Genomic DNA, 17,630 nt, shown 5'->3' with positions numbered 1-17,630 from the left:
ATGATGGAACTGAACCTAGTTTTTCAAATGAAATATTAGCCAGAGCCTCAGTATGCAAAGCATATAAAAGTAGGATGGCTCAGGTGGAAGCAGTGGTCAAGTTATCCTTTAATTCCCAGCATGGCCCCTAAAGTCTGCCAAAGAATTCTAGGAATTTCTGGGACACAGTCTGAAACACCTCTGGGTGAGTGATCATTACATTTCTTTTCAGTCCTGGAAGTGTTTGAATCTTGGTCCATCTTGGGGGTGGGGGGGCATGATAATCAATGACAAATAATTGTCTAGGAAGATTCATATTCTTTCTGTTTCTCTCTCTGTCTCTTTCTCTGTTTCTTTTTCTCTCTTTCTCACTCCCTTTCCTGGAACAGATGAAAGCCGAGGATGTGTATTTCTTTCCAAGTTCTCAGGTGAAAAGTGGTGGGGATTTAAGGGGAGAATATCTGAGTCTCATTTGAAGGTGCAAAGTTGTTCTTGCTTGTAGACTTAGTTTCTACTTTCCATGGAATTTTTGGGTTCAGATCACAATTTTTTGAGGTTGAATTTATCAATTTGCAGGTTTTAACATTTCCTAATATATTTGACAAAAGCCTTGGCAGGCAAATCAGGCTCATATTCAGTAAAAATGTATCATGTATGGTATAGACTGTGTAAGCAGACTTTTGTTCTATTATTGCATCTCACCACTCAAACATCTTCTGGAATCCTGACTATTTTTGGTTTTGGGATGTCAGGTATTTATTATATTAGAATTATATGAGATTAGGCATGACAACTCCTTAAGGAATTAAGAAGCCTTAATTAGGTTCCAGAATTGTCCTGGTTTAGTACAGGACCAGATCCTACAAAATCTGAATTTATTACATTATTTAATAGTTTTATTTAAAAAATAAAGTCATTACTTCCAGCATCAACAATAATAACTACCATGTGACTTCTAGGTTTCTTAATATTTTTACTCCTAAATACTCTAGCACATAGTTCCTAAGAACAAGGACATTCTAATACACAATCACATAACTTTCTAACATTTAGCAATAACAAAATTTAGAAAAGTCAACATTAATATTATCAAATATTCAGTCCATATTCAAATTTTGCCAATTGCTATCCACTTTTCAATAATGGTATCGATGAATTTTTATATTCATTTTCAAATTTGAATATGATAGCCCCATAGTAGTAGTATGAAAAAAGTGCTATAGGATAATTAATCTATATATTCATTCATTCAACATTATTAAATAACAATATTTAAGGATATAGAAAACGAATTTCTGGGTATTTCTTGAAGATCTCAGTCCAGTGGTGCCCATGGAAGTAGGCAGAAAATCACAAATAGCAGAACATGTTATGATAGAGAGAACCACAGGGTAATAGAAAATGAATGGGCATCATTAACAGAAATGGGGAAACCAGGAGAAGGAGGTGGTTTGTGGATGCTGAATTAGAACATGTTTTGGTAGTATGCAATACAGGTGGAGACTTCCTGTGGGCACTTGGATCTGCAGGGAGATTAAGGTTAGAGCCATAGCTTGGGAAATGTCATAGAATAAAGTTGAAATCTTAGAGGGGATACATTTTTTTAAAGGGGAGAATATAAAAAATTAAGGACCAAAAATTGGAAAGAAGATGAAGATCCAGAAAGCCTCAACACATAACTACTTTTTTCATCAAATATTTTTGTCAGATTATTTATTTATTAGAGGACTAGGTCATTGCAATTCATGTTTGGTATGCCTGAAAACTCTGTAACCTATCTTCTGCCTTGGACAGAGGGTTTGAAGAAAACAGTCCACATGCAAGTTTAAATAGGAAGTTAAAAATTCACACTGGCCTTTTTCTGTTGAAATTATGATATGAATCACTATTATTTGAGAAGCTTTTTGCCGACAATAGGTAACATCCTGCAGATTTGCCTCTAACTATTCTATTAATTGAACTGCTGGCATGTTTATGCTTTGAGACCTAGTCTAGAACTGTTAGACTTGCCAGATGAAAATCACAAAGACCAGTTCAATGTAGGAAATAATCAATTTTTCATGCTCATTATCATTTAGATGAGTCTCTTACAAGGGAACGTTGCAGCATGACGCATGTGGATGCTAGGACACCTCATTCCTCTAGGTAGCTAAGAGGAAGACTTAAATGCTCCAAGAGAAAAAGCAAAGATCTTAAATTTCAGAGTAAAAGAGAAAATCAAAGGAGATTTGTGGAAACAAGAGCCAAGGAACGAATACAGTTCATTGCCAGAAAACTTTTCAGTTTCATCAGTATTTTTGTAGTTGCTTAACTTTATCATTCTTTGTGTGCCTTCTCACTGTCCTGAAAAAAGAGAATACCTTTCAAAGCTTAAGTATTTTATTAAATCTTTTGTATTTTGACACCATTTGGAACCATTTTAACAGTTCATATTGAAAAAAAAAAAAGGTATCTCATGTCTCTCCCAAACATGAAAAGAAAAACAGGGACCCAATTATACTGCTTTTAGCAGTCTTGGCTAAAGGTTGAGTTTTTACCTATGTAACCAGTGAGGGATCTCAGAGACTGGATTATTGGGAGAGGAGAGAGTCTTATGATTCTGGATTTTTGTCTATTTACTAACATTTCCTAAATCTTACATCTATAATGGGAATATTCCAAGTAATTTCCCCTTCTTTTATTCCAAATGTTTAAGGAAGGTATTAACACTACACTGGCCTGCCTCCTAAAGAGTATGATTTACAAAGCTACTCCATAGTTGTGCTTTATTCTTATTTTTAAAATGGCTTTTGGCCTTTGGCTCTGGCTACCAGGCCTGCAAGCTTAAACTCATTCTGCCTCTGTTGAAACCATACTGCCCCTTCTCCCAGGGGATTACCCAGCGAAGTGTGTGCCTGTGGTGCTCAGACATGTGCACTTATATCAGATATATGTGCCCATGCAAGGGAATAGGTGGCAGAAGAAATGACCATTTAGAAACATGAGGACTGAAATGGGGCAACCAAGACACACTGCTGCCTTCTCCTAATATCAGATTGCATTTTTTAAATATAGAAACTGTTCTTTTCACAATAAAAGCCTCTGGCAGTGATAAGCGTGATTTCCAAGACTGTACATAGCACCAGAAGAGCTCCAACTAATGTGCCCGGCTTCACTTTCAGCGTAGCTCATTAGAACAACAATGCAAACCAGCTGTTCCCTGGTATTTGGCGAAGAAAGAGCCAATTAACTGGCCCTCATCCACCTGGTTCCAGATTTTGCCATCTCCTTATGAGCCTGGAAGAGCAGCCAGTTTGCATGAATTCTAGTCATTAAATGCAAGCCAGGGGGTGGGGAGATGGGGCGAATGGGTATTCTCTGAACTGCCGTGAGGGCGAAAACGTGAAAGGCCATCTAGAGCTTGGATACCTGGAAAGGCAACAATGAATTAATTTAGCAAGGTATTGACTTTGTAAAACTGTTCCTTATTTTGTGTATGTTGATTTGAAGACTAGAAATACATTGTTTCTACAGATGCAAATATAGAACCATTTTGTAATACATTCCTTTGGATTTTTCTCTTCAGTGATAGTGACATTTAAAGTGTGAACCACCCATCTATATTGTCATTAACCATATACCTATATTGGAGTATTTAAATTTCACTGGAATTCATCAGTAAGGCTTTCCTTTGTGGATTTGTTAAAATACCATGATTAACTCAGAAATAAAAGCAATGATTGGAGCCCTTAAGCTATTATTATTTTACCTTTTGAAGTAAATCACATAATTGGTATCTGACCATTTAGTCCCTGAAATAAAACATCTAATGATGTGGCCCCTGGAAATGTTACAGGTCTACATCTCTCTGGAGTAATATCATTCTCAATAGAGCCGTCAATAAGACAATCATTTCTCAGCCCTGAAGACTGAAAAACCTGTTGTATTACACTTTCCAATCTTTTCAAAATCACATTTTAAAAGTCCACTTTGTTGCAAGATGACCAGTCTCATCTGATTTATAAGCCGTGGCCTCAGAGGAAATATGGAATGCTTGGAGTTGAAGTCGCAGAACAAACGTGCAGGCTGGAAGCAGACACTTCCTGCATTTTGAGCAGTTTCCAAGATGTGCTTCGGAATATGTCAGTTTACAATGTTTAAGTCATGTGGCAGGTGATCATTTACTTGGCAGCCTGAGTACGATGCTTATTTTCCATGATGAGTTCGTATTTTGGATTTACATAGACCTACCCTTTCTATCTGATCAAGAAAGCATATATGCGGATGATTACTTTCTAGAAATCCCCTTTCTTACCATTTCATATTTTAAAAGAATTTCGTGAATTTTCACTCCTCAAACTCTTTGATGATATTAAAATGGTCTCATTTCAGACGGCGTTTTTCACCTTCATCTCTTTCCTCATTCTTAGTAATGTTGCAATACATTTTAGAAAAATGTCAAGATTCCTCTGATCTAGAAGTTGTACCCTGTAATGCACAAGAGATGGAGTTCTTCATGAAGAATACTTAGTGGAATTTCTTTAGATCACTTGAGGGTTGTATATTCTAATTCCTATAATTAAAAAAAGTTAGATGTTTACATCCTACCCACAACTAAAAACAAACAAACAACTTGTGGATCTTGGATTTCTATGACCTTAAATAAATTGAATAAAGAAAACAAAGCTCCCCAGACTATAGTCACAGCCCTTTTTTATGTTAATATTTGAAAATTGTTCTTCTAAGAGGAGTTATTTATTTGCCATTGTGAATTGATTGCTAACACTTGATTTGAGAAGTCTGGTCAATATGTTAAATACTTTTTGGTAATTCTCGTGTCCCTTTCCATCTTTTATCACTCAGACCTGTTCTTCAAGATATTCTCATCACATTTCTTAAGGACTTCACCATCTGTCTGAAAGTTATCCTCTTCTTTCTTTCCTAAGTCTTCTTCAGAGGTCCTGATTTCTATGGTGTCAACCCTTCTAAAATTATAGCTTCATAATATTTTCTTGATGTCCTTAACTCTAGTCACCTTCATATCACTTTGAGCTTCTCGATAAAAATTACTCTGAACTTGGGTAAAATCTGAAATTTTGTTCTATGGTAATAGTTTCCTTACCTTTGCAACCACTTTCACTTACTACTGTGGATTGAATTATTTTTGTGCATCTTGACAGTCCGATGTTTTTGTCTGCCCCTCATTACCTGCTCCTTCAGACTTAATTTGTTTCCTTACTGGCCCTGATCCCAGGGTTAGCCGTTACAACAAAGTCCTCACCAGAATCTTAAAATTCTTCGCCTGACTTCACTAACCTTCTGTGTCCTTGTTATTGCTTGCTGCTTACCAAAAATTGATAGAGAAAGTCAGGACATTACACTGAGTAAACCCACACTTATTCATATCAGGATAAAGCCCCAAATCCCTAATAGAGTCTGTTAAACCCTTTGTGAGCTGGCCCAATCTAGTGTCTTTGCATCCTCCTCTTAGCCTTCTGTTCCAGCCACGCTGGTCTCCTTGTACTTCCTCAAACACGTCACTCTTCCTGTTGGTTGGGGGCCTTTCTTTATCTTCTAGTTAACCAGTCGTTAGATGTCAACTTTAAATATCACTTTCTTAGGGAGAGTGGTAGTTTAGCTTAAGCCTCCTCACCCTTCTAGTATATCATAGACCATGTACCTCTATCACAGTTACAATTATACATTCCTTTTTGTGATTATACGTTTGCTGTCGCTTTGATGAACACATAAACCAGAAGTATTTCTGCTTTTCCATGTATACACAGCAACTGTGCTGTGTATAATAAATATCTTCTGTGGCGTAAGAATAGTAAGTACTTCATAAGTGGCGCTTTTATTAGTAGTAACCTCTGAAGCAAATGATATTTAGACATCTCCAACTATTAGAAATGTTTTTGTATTGAAGTGAAGTCTCTTTTCCTAAATTTATTCCTTGGGGTCACACAAAATAAACTGATTTTCAGTGTGGTGTTGTCAAGTAGAGTGGTGTAGTACAGAGAGCATTGCTTTGGAGTAAGATTTAGCTGAAGCTACCATAATTGGGGGCTTACTATGTTCCTGGCACTATGCTCAACTGTAAAGTGGGAATGATAATAATTGTTTTACCCAGTTCAAAGGGCATTTGTTGAGAACCTATTGTGTTCTATATAGTGCATTAATATTTGGGATAAAAGATTAAACAATATGCTATACTCGAGGAGTTTACAGTTTATTGGAGGAAGTATCTCAGGTGGGGCTTTTTGCTACGAATATGGTTTACTGAGGGGTTGGCTTGATTCTTCCAACTCTCACAGTAATAATAAACACTCAGGTATGTATTGGGACTCAGATTATTTCCAGTTGTCTGCCCAAGGTGAGCAGACAAACTATTTAGCAAGACCTTCCAGATCAGTAGTGACCCAGGAACCTGTAAGATCCTCTGAGGATGGGGTAGGTGGATGGAATTCTTGGTAGAACCTCAATTTGTATCATTGGCCACTGGGGGCTTTTTAAAAATTAATTAATTAATTAATTAATTAATTTTTGGCTGCATTGAGTCTTTGTTGCTGCACGTGGGCTTTCTTTAGTTGCGGCGAGTGGGGGTTACTCTTCGATGCAGTGCTTGGGCTTCTCATTGCGGTGGCTTCTCTTGTTGGGGAGCATGGGGTCTAGGCGTGTGGGCTTCAGTAGTTGTGGCACATGGGCTCAGTAGTTGTGGCTTTCGGGCTCTAGAGCGCAGGCTCAGTAGTTGTGGCGCACAGGCTTAGTTGCTCTGCAGCATGTGGGATCTTCCTGGACCAGGGCTCGAACCCGTGTCCCCTGCATTGGCAGGCGGATTCTTTTTTTTTTTTTTGTTAGGGAATTTTATTTTATTTTATTATTTTTTTCCACACACACACACTGTGTTTTATTTTTACAAGAGATAAATAAACGGACACCAAGCATTGTAAATGGATGACCACAACAAAAGCAACAATGATTGCAATTACCAAACACGAAACACACTCATACTATATCATAATATTGACATTCAGTCCAGTAATCCTCCACTGTAACAGCTCCTTTACTTTGCAGTGAAAATTAATTTGTATATTTTTTGCCTCTTGAGTCCTTGTGGGATTTAAAAAAAAATTTTTTTTATTCAAAGTCACAAAAATTGTAATCATCCTCATCAGTTCACTCAGTCCCATGTAATTAATTTTTTTTTTCATCTTGATCTTTTGTTAGCACTTTTATGAATTCACCCGTTTTCCATTAGAGTTCTGAAAATGCTTATTCATTCAGTTCAGCAGTATAGTCAGTTACCAGAAACCTGTACTTGTCAGGGTCTTTTCCATGAATTCCTTGAAGATGAAACCCTTTTATAGGAACATTTTTGCAAAAGCATCAGAGTACACCCAGAACTGTCTGTAAATGACAAAAGACTTAAAAATGACCACGGTTAAAGATTTGATGAAAGTTCATAATAATGCAATTGACAAGGAAATTTAGTTATTTCTGAGATATACATTTTAAAGTAATAACTAGAATTATGACTTATAACATTATACCAGAACATATAAGATTTTTCGAAATTTCATGTAGTGTCTGAAACATTTATATTAACATATTTGCATACAAATAACCCAAAGAAAGTTTAGTATTAGTTGTTTTTTGTTTGTTTGTTTTTTTATACTGCAGGTTCTTATTAGTCATCAATTTTATACACATCCGTGTATACATGTCAGTCCCAATCGCCCAATTCATCACACCACCATCCCCACCCCACCGTGGTTTTCCCCCCTGGGTGTCCACACGTTTGTTCTCTACATCTGTGTCTCAACTTCTGCCCTGCAAACCGGTTCATCTGTACCATTTTTCCAGGTTCCACATATGTGCATCAATATACGATATTTGTTTCTCTCTTTCTGACTTACTTCACTCTGTATGACAGTCTCTAGATCCATCCACGTCTCAACAAATGACTCAATTTCATTCCTTTTTATGGCTGAGTAATATTTTTTTTAATGTTTTTGTTGGAGTATAATTGCTTTACAATGTTGTGTTAGTTTCTGCTTTATAACAAAGTGAATCAGTTATACATACACATATATCCCCATATCTCTTCCCTCTTGTGTCTCCCTCCCTCCCACCCTCCCTATCCCACCCTTCTAGCTGGTCACAAAGCACAGAGCTGATCTCCCTGTGCTATGTGGCTGCTTCTCACTAGCTATCTATTTTACATTTGGTCCACTGGGAGCTTTGTTGGAAACTCCTTGCTATGGAAACCTGCCTGCCTTTTCCTCCCCTCACCTAGGACTGTGTTGTGCCCCTATCCTGTATAGTTTTCTATATGCAGATGATTACTTTCCTCCACATATATAAACTAATTTTTATTTTTTGCCTGTGTCTGATGGTGTCTCCCATCATACCCTTCATCCCTGTATCAACCACTTAAGGAGATGCACATGTACGTTGATCATTTAAATATACGAGGTAAATGATATAATAGGGAACTCTTGTGACGCTGTGGGAGTATAAATTGGTACAACCTTTTTTGAAAACTGGCATTACTTACTAAAGTTGAAGATATGCACTTCTGTGACTGCATTTTCACACTTAGCTATATACCCAACAGAAGTGTGTCCATATGTTCATCAAAAGATATGTACTAGGATATTCATAGAAACACTATTTGTTATAGCCCCAAACTGGAAACTACTCAAATGCCCATCAATAGTAGACTTGACAAATGTGTATTCTATCCATACACTGGAACACTATACAGCAACAAGAACAAAGAATTTACAACAACAAATTACAATATGGATGACTCACATAAAATACAGAACAGACAAAACATACCTAGATGTCAGAAGTTGGGATAGTGACTACCATTGTTGTGACTAGTTCTTAGAAGAGAGCACAAGGTGGCATTCCTAGGGGTGCTGATAATCTGTTTCTTGATCTGGGTGCAAGGTAGTTTGTGAAAATTCATTGGCCTTTACACTTTTGACCTGTATGTGCGTTCATATTTCAATAGAAAGTTTAGAAAGGGTTGGTTCTACTGGTTCTATTTTATCTTCTTACTGAACTCAGGACTCCTAAAAGCAGCTTTACAGGAGTAAAATGTGGAAAATTACCATCTGGGAAAGGAGCTGTCTTGTTATATATTTCAGATTGGCACTTGGTCTGAAAAGCAATTGTCAAGCTAGTAGGGGGGATCTTTGAATGATGTTCTATAGATGATAATAATTGTCCCAGTAAGTGAAAGCCCCTGAGATGAACTGACTTGGAATCTACTTCCCTATTTTATTCTGGCTCTAGTTGCTATTTTTCTTTTAAAATGGATCTGATAGTCTTAAATATTAAATACATCCACTTTTATTTTGTAATGTGCTTTTAAAAAATGACAAGTTAGCCACAGAATTGGTATTCCTAAAGAAAATTGCTAGCTGCTCCTTGAACATCCTGTAAAATGAGACTTTGGAAAATGAGTTAACTATTTTTTTCAGTTTTAAGAGTTTATTTGAGCAAAAATCGATTTAAATCAGGTAAGCCAAACTGGAAGTGTATATATATATGTATGTATTTATTTACCTACCTTCCAGTTGTATTGAGATTTAATTGACATACAGTGCTGTATAAGTTTAAGGCGTACAGCATAATAACTTGACGTATGTAGACACTGTGAAATGATTATCACATTATGTTTAGTTAATATCCGTAACCTCATATAGTTATAAAATTTTTTTCCTTGTGATGAGAACTTTTAGGATCTACTCTTTTTCAAATTATACATGCAGCATTGCTAACTATAGTCATCATATTGTACATTATATCCCCAGTACTTATTTATCTTATAACCAGAAGTTTGTACCTTTTGACCACCTTCATCCAGTTCCCCCACACCTCCACCCTGCTTCTGGCAACCACAAATCTGATCTCTGTTTCTATGAATTTGTTTTTTGTTTTTTTTTAGATTCCACATATAAGTGAGATCATACAGTATTTGTTTTTCTCAGTCTGACTGATTTCACTGAGTTAACTTTTAACGTAAGAATTACGTATTAAATTCTAAAGTTGCTGCACAGTCACATTTTTAGGAAATGGAATATTTAAAAGTCCCATAAAAAAGTGGGTTGGTCATTGCAAAGTAACTTTCCTTTAGGGCATAGCAGGGGTCCATCAGGCAGATTATCTAAGTAGTGCTGATTAGGTAATTCTTGATTGGTTTAAGATTCTGTTTCTGGGAGAGCAGAAATGGTAATTAAGTCTTGGTTTGCTGACATGGAGCTTAGCATAAGTGACTCCATTTTGGGCATTTAAAAATTATTTATTTATTTATTTATACAGCAGTTTCTTATTACTTATCTATTTTATACATATTAGTATATATATGTCAATCCCAATCTCCCAATTCATCCCTCCACCCTCTCCCCTGGCCACTTTTCCCCCTTGGTGTCCATACATTTGTTCTCTACATCTGTGTCTCTATTTCTGCCTGGGCATATTGTTTTGTTTTTAACATAATCTTGTCCTGGACCTGACTTGTGAACTAAAGGAGAAATATTTTCAAAATCCACACTCAATTGTGCATTTTCACACAAATGTCTTTCCTATTTTAATAAGTTAGGGAGTTTTAATGATTCTAAATGTGTGCCTGTGTTGAACTGGTCAGTTGATGTTGCAGTCTTTGACTGTAGAACTTGGCACAATTAACTGGCCTACTGAGTGCATAATCAACCCTGTTGACCTAATAGGAGAATGATAAACAGAACCGTTTGGCCGGTTAGTTCAGCCAAACAGAACTAACTTCTGGAAACAGATCTTCATTAGGATAAAATTACATAGGTTAGACCTGGGTCTGTCACTCACTGATTTCATTTCATTCATATAATCATCATTCAGCAAATATATTTAATGCTTACTCCATACTGAGCACTGGAATCCAATGATGAACAGGTTGTCTAGTGAGCAGTGTGCTGATTGCTGTGACAAGGATAGACACTTCAGGCCAGGAGCATATTCTCTAACTGCTGTGTGCTCTGTGTGCTTCAGAATGTCATGTTCTATGCATCATTCTACAAGAGTGAGGACACAGTGTAAGAATTCTCTGCCAGCAGTTTGTTGGAGCAGCAGTTTTATTTTAAAGTCCACATTGTGTTTCCTTGTTTGGAAACTTCTTGTTCCACATCAATTAGGTCTTTAATTTGGATCTTACTCTCCTTTCACCAAAAGTAATATTGGGTAAATGCACCCCTTTCTCCACTAATTTCACATTGTGGTTAAGACACTTGGATAGTCAGAACAGTCAGATTGCCACTTTCAGTTTATCATTGCTTAAATTAATTTCTTAATCTGGAATAATACTTTTATTTTATCAGTGCTTAAATTAACACTTTCATTTATCAGTGCTTAAATTAATTTCTTAATCTGGAATAATAATATTGCATGACCCACCTAACACAAATATGCCTTGTCATGATAAGAAATTGGGTAATGTGTAAGTTCAGAAGGTATATGAAAAATGCTTAATATCCCCCCAGTTTTAAGCTCTCGGCATGTTACACCCATGACAGTTGACACATTTTATAGCAAAGGAATGAACAGGTACAGTTTGCTTTTCATGAATTTGAATGCTTCTTACTCTTGATAAGTAGCGTTGGTTTTCCAGTGAAGACTCATGGCTTCTGAATAGAGGACTGCTGATTTGAGGTGAGTGCATTCTGTGTTGAAAAGAATTAAGTTGGAGGATGGTGGATTGCATTCATTATTCACCTTGACTGTTTGGAGAATACTGAGTATACACATCTGGCTACTCCAGAGGATGTTGTGACAGGTAGGGAAGAGGATAGCAAGGCAACCGCCCATCACTATTCACCACTCTCTCAATTGCAAGAAATGATTGTCAATACTTAACTTGATCCAGAATTGTTTTCAGGGTAAAGTCTAATGAAGTTCAATGATCATTTGTGCCTTGAGTTTTACCAAAATATATGGTTTTGGGCTGAATGATTAATCAGTTGGTTCGGGTGAGGAGTTTCCTTGAGAAGAAATATATCTTGAGAATCACACTGCATGCTGAGCTGAATCCTGCTATTTTCACATAACACTTATAATTAATATCTTCCTATCCCATTACAATGTTTTCAAAGTAGTCACGAATATGTCATCATTTGATCACTTGGTTATTGTTGGACATGTAAATTGTATGTAATTTTAAAATATTTTCAATGACTTTCTATATATATTTATCTGAAGCTTTTATTTTTTCTTTAAGATAGTTCTCTAAAGTAAAAATTATTGACTCAAAAAATAAGGTATTTTTAAGACTTGTGATACATATTACTACATTGTCCTTAGTACTCACATCAATTATGTTCTACAGGCAGTGATACAAATATCTAGTTTTTTTCACCTAATCCTGCTTTGGGTGTTATCATTTAAAGACTTTCCACTATTTTGAGTTGGCTTTTTTCACTCAGCACAATGTTTTTGAGATTCATCCATGTTGTAGTGAGTACCAGTAGTCTGTTCCTTTTCATTGTTGAGTGGTATTCTCTTGTATGGGTATAGTACCACAGTTTGTGTATCCATTCACTTATTGAAGGGCAATAAAGTTGTTTCTAGCTTTTGGTTGTTATGAATAAAATTGCCATGAATAAGTCTTTGCATGGACATATGTTTACTTTTCTTTAGGGTAAATGCCTAGGAGTGAAATTATTGGGCTGATAGTAGGAGCAGGTTTAGATTGATAAGATACTGTCAAACTGTTTCCCAAAGTGATTGAACTATTTTACACCCCCAAAGCAGGACTAGGGTTCCAGTTGTGCTGCATCCTTGCCAACACTTGTTATTTTCAGGCTTTTTAGTTTTAGTTATTTTAGTGGTTGTGTAGTTGTATCTCGTTGTGGTTTTAATTTGCATTTCTTTGAAGACTAATGATATAGATCATCTTCTCATGTGCTTATTGGCCTTGGTGGCATTTACTTTAGCAACACTTGATTTAATGTTGTTATGTTGTATTTAAAATTTTTGCAAAGTTGGTAATATGTACAAAAGGTAAAATTTTAAATAATACAGAAAAATTTGTGGTTAAAAAAAGATATTAAAGATATTAATCCCATCCTAAATTGTCTTTGTTTTCCCAGTTTTTTTTAAAGGCATCCATTGTTGCAAGTTTACATGATGTGTTTTAAATACTTATAAATCCTATCATATCTTTTAAATATACAGGTGATTTTTTTTTCTCTTTCCTTGGATATAATACACAGATAAGTGCACATAAGTGTGCAGCTTGAGGAATTCTCACAAACTGAACACATTTATATAACCTGTATCCAAATAGAACACTACTAACACCCCGAACACTCTTCCAGTCCTTCCTCAGCACTTTTCCAAGAGTAACTGTCACCTTGATTTTAACAATATAGGTTAGTTTCACATGTTTTTATACTTTACATAGGTAGTCACTATGTACACTCTTTGGTGTCTGGCTTATTTTCCTGAACATTTTGTTTGCATGATTCATCTATACTGTTGGGTATATTTGTAGACTGTCCATTTCTATTGCTGTTTTGTATTACAATGTAAGGATATACCACTATTTATCCATTTTATTGCTGGTGGACGTTTACCTATTATTAAGATGTCTCTACACATATTCTATTACACATCTTTTGGTGAACATTATATGCATTTCAGTTGAATATATATCCAGGAGTAGAATTTCTGAGTTACAGGTACTGCCCATGTTCAGCTTTGCTGGATACTGCCAAACAGTTTTCCATAGATGTACCAACTTACATTCCCACCCACAAAGTTCTGGTTGCCTCTTCAACAGTCCCAAAGTATTTTCTATTTTTAACTTTTTATGAGTGTTGTCTCATTGTATCTTTTTAGTTTCTGGCAAGTGTGTTCTCGTGATTTTAATTTGCATTTCCTTGATGACTAATGATGTTGGGAACCTGTCATATGCATATAAGCCATGTAGATATCCTCTTTTGTGAAGTGACCATTTTCCCTATTGGCTTGTTTGCCTTTTATTTATTAACTTGTAGAAGTTCTTTATGTATTCCGAATATGAGTATGGTGGCAGTAATATGTATTGTAAATATATAGGTTTGTGTGTTGGTTTTCACTCTTAATGGTGCTTTTTCATGAATGGAAATTCTCAGTTTTAATATATTCCAATATATCAATTTTTTCTCTTACGTTTTAGAGTTTTCTGTATCTTCGTTAAGAAGTCTTTTCCTCCAAAGTGATGATCTACGTTTCCTCTAAAAGTTTATTATTTTTTACCTTTCATGTTTAGATCTGCAATTTTTAAAAAAATATTTTGAATAAACATTTTATTGTCATTATAAAAATAATTAGAAAGTGTTTCCTATATTTCTATTCTTTGGAAGAACTTTTGCTAAATTTGTGTTTTGTTCCTTGAATGTTTGGAAGAATTCACTAGTGTGTGTGTGTTTAAGTTTAAATCATGAATTCAGTTTTGTTAATGAATGTCACACTATTCAGATTTTTCTCTTTCTTCTTCTGATAGCTATGATAAATTGTATTTTTGGAGGAATTTTTCTTTCATCCAAATTGTCAAATTTATTGGCCTGAAGGTTTAAGTACTCTCATCTTTTATTAGTTTTCTTGTCTGTATTATCTTTTCATGTCTGCAGCATCTGAGATGCCGCTCCTTTTTGATTCCTGATATCAGTAATTTATGTTTCCTTATTTTCTTCCTTGATCAATCTTAGGGATTGTCCAATATTATTATTTTCAAAGAACCAAATTTTGGCTTTGATAATTGTCCATCTTACACATTTGTTTCAAATTTTTTCAAATTAATTTCATTAATTTATGCTCTTATTTTTATTATTTCTTCCCTTCTGCTTTCCTAAGGTTTGATTTATGGTGAAATTATGTGTTTTCGATGCAGGTTTTATGTACTTGTGAAAACATTTACAATATGTTCCATATATATATATATATATATATATATATATATATATATATATACACACTATATATATATATATATTTTTTTTTTTTTCTTTCCAAACTTGGTGACAGTGAATTTCTTTCACAACCTAAAGGTCAATGTGGGAGATAAACAAAATGAAATCTTTTCAAAAGTTACCTCTGAGGAGTCTAGCTTCTTGCCAAAATCTATGTGTGATCTTTTAGCCTGACTATTAATAATTTTTACAACTGTAATTACATGGCAGGCCTCATGGGGGAAACCTGCCCTCCACATACCAGACTTGGGGCATGGCCAATGCATTGCCACCTTTGAAAGGAGTTATCGTCCAGGGCTTGGGCCTCTCTGTCTGCCCGTGCTCTTACACATGGCTGCATCCCTAGCCCAGCTTCTTCCATTTGGAGGCCTCTTTACCTTGGGCCTTCGGCAGAGGTTTCTTTATGGCGAAGGCAGCGGAAGACCTTAGAGACACTTTCCTCCACTCTGACGAAGTACTTAGTACTTTAACACGCCTAGCACTTCCCACTCCCTTCCCCTTATCTTCCGGGCCCATAAAGCTGCAGGAACATTTTGTTTGGGGCTCCTTTGGCAGTGAAATGACCCCATCTGTGCTGGTTCACCTGACACTCGATTGGTGACTGATGAGTGGTGATGTTCCATGGGGGAAAATGGAATGGGAGGAGTTGACACTTTCTTTGGTTTGGCCTCTTGCTGATACTATTGGCAGTAAGTGATTAAAGGCTTGACTGTTACTTTCATTTTGGTTTGTTATCTTAATCGGCTACCCTGACACCTGACAGCTAGGCTCTCTCCAGCTTAGCTCAGGGCTTAACAATCACACTGATCAGTGTGGAATCTTTTTGGAAATTTTCATAGCAGACAATCTGAGATCATACTTTGCATCTTGAAAAGTAAGAAGCTGAATAAAACATAATTTGGTAGAGATTGACAATATTCATCTTGTTCCTTTGGTGCAAATATCAAATTTCCCTCCAGAGGATTACCCCACTCAAGTCAAAATATTTTCAGAATCTTTTTAGCATTCAGGCAAAGAATTAAGAACTCTCACTAACTTCTCTCTTCCCCTAAGGAATGGGAAAATACAAAAAAATTTTTTTCCTGCATATTGATTTAGAGTGTGGCTTTAAATGAAAAAAAGCTCTGGTTCTTAAACTGCTTAAGATTTAGGTGAAAGAAGTTTGAGGCTACACAGAGTTCGGAAGATATCAAGAGAAATATGTGACTAACCTCCTTTATAGCGATTATTGGGGATTTACACATTGTTTACATGTTTCACATGGTTTGTGTCCTATAACCGGTCTTAGATTTTTCAAGAGATACTTCTCTATGTTGGTTGTTATGAACATCACATATACTTTTCTGCCTCTCTTTGTTGTGTTTCCTCTTTTGTTTTATCATCACAAAACCTCAGAATGATAAATAAGTCAGTAAAAAGTGATCTGATTTGCCTATTGTTTAGGATTTCACATAGAATCACTGTAATTTTATTTATTTATTTATTATTTATTTATTTATTTATTTATTTATTTATAAACAACAAAATAACTGAATTAACTGTCCAAAAAAGGGAGCTGGTTAAATAAAGGATGGTACACGATACAGCCGTTAAGATACGTCTTTAAAATGATGCTAATGACATGGGGATACGATAAAAAGTGAACTTATTGTTTTTTATACTGCAGAGAAGTAACCAAAAAGTAATTGTAAAATAATTTAAGTACTTTGCTTAGAGTCTTTGAAGGGGATTTATGTATGGATCACAGATTTTTTTTTAAAATTCTCCCCTTCCCGTCTTACCACAGCACTTGCTCCCACACTTCCTTCTTCAAATATTCGTGCACAAAATCCCCGCCACTAGCCTACTTACCTCTAGCCTCCCCTTCCTTTTTTCCCCAATACTGTACCCCCAAAACTAAAGGACAGTCCACCATGCAGAAAAGGAAGAATAGGTGGAAGGAGGGTAAGACTGCTAACAGTCATACATCAACAATGCTCACCCAGAACCTCTGGCAAAAGGAACTTCATTTTCCTACATCTTTCCAGAATCAGAATCTTGCTCACCTCTGGCCTAGGCTCAAAGGGAGCTCTTGTCATCAGAGAAAAATTAAGGAGTTCTCCACTGCCTGTGAAAGTAACTGAGGATGCTTTCTGATACATTGCAGGCACGGAGAGAGAGCATGTTTAGCTTAGTCAAGGCCTCTTTCATGACATGGAAAGAAAAGAGGTCAAAGTTACATTAAAATGAAGAATCAAAGAGTTCTTTGATTTTTGAAAGAAATCATTAATTGCATGACTTTTGATCAGACTGCATGTCTTATCAAATCTGGAGCTCATACTTGCACGTGGATGAATAATACAAGAGTCCCCACAAGATCCCTCTTCCTCTGCAGCCCCATGTTTTTCTCCCTTTGGCTGGTGACAGTGGTTTTTTTCCTCTACGTGAGTTGGATGGGTTGGGAATGTGTCACTTTGAAAAGAAGATGCCCTAACACCTGTCCATAAAAAAGGCAGAGTTCTGGTTACCTCAGCCCTCCCATCCATTCTGGGCACCCACTCAGGGCTCCAAAATGATCTTGTTGGCTGGGCCTTCACAGTAGATAGGTGTGAATTAAATGACGAAGCTCTGGGCTGCGTCAGACAGAGGGGGCAAATCATAGTGTCTGATAGGACAGGTATTTTGCCTGTTTTTAAA

The sequence above is a fragment of the Eschrichtius robustus genome, chromosome 14 (genome assembly GCF_028021215.1).
Source record: "Eschrichtius robustus isolate mEscRob2 chromosome 14, mEscRob2.pri, whole genome shotgun sequence".
Lineage (NCBI taxonomy): Eukaryota > Metazoa > Chordata > Mammalia > Artiodactyla > Eschrichtiidae > Eschrichtius > Eschrichtius robustus.
This window is presented reverse-complemented; position numbering follows the sequence as displayed.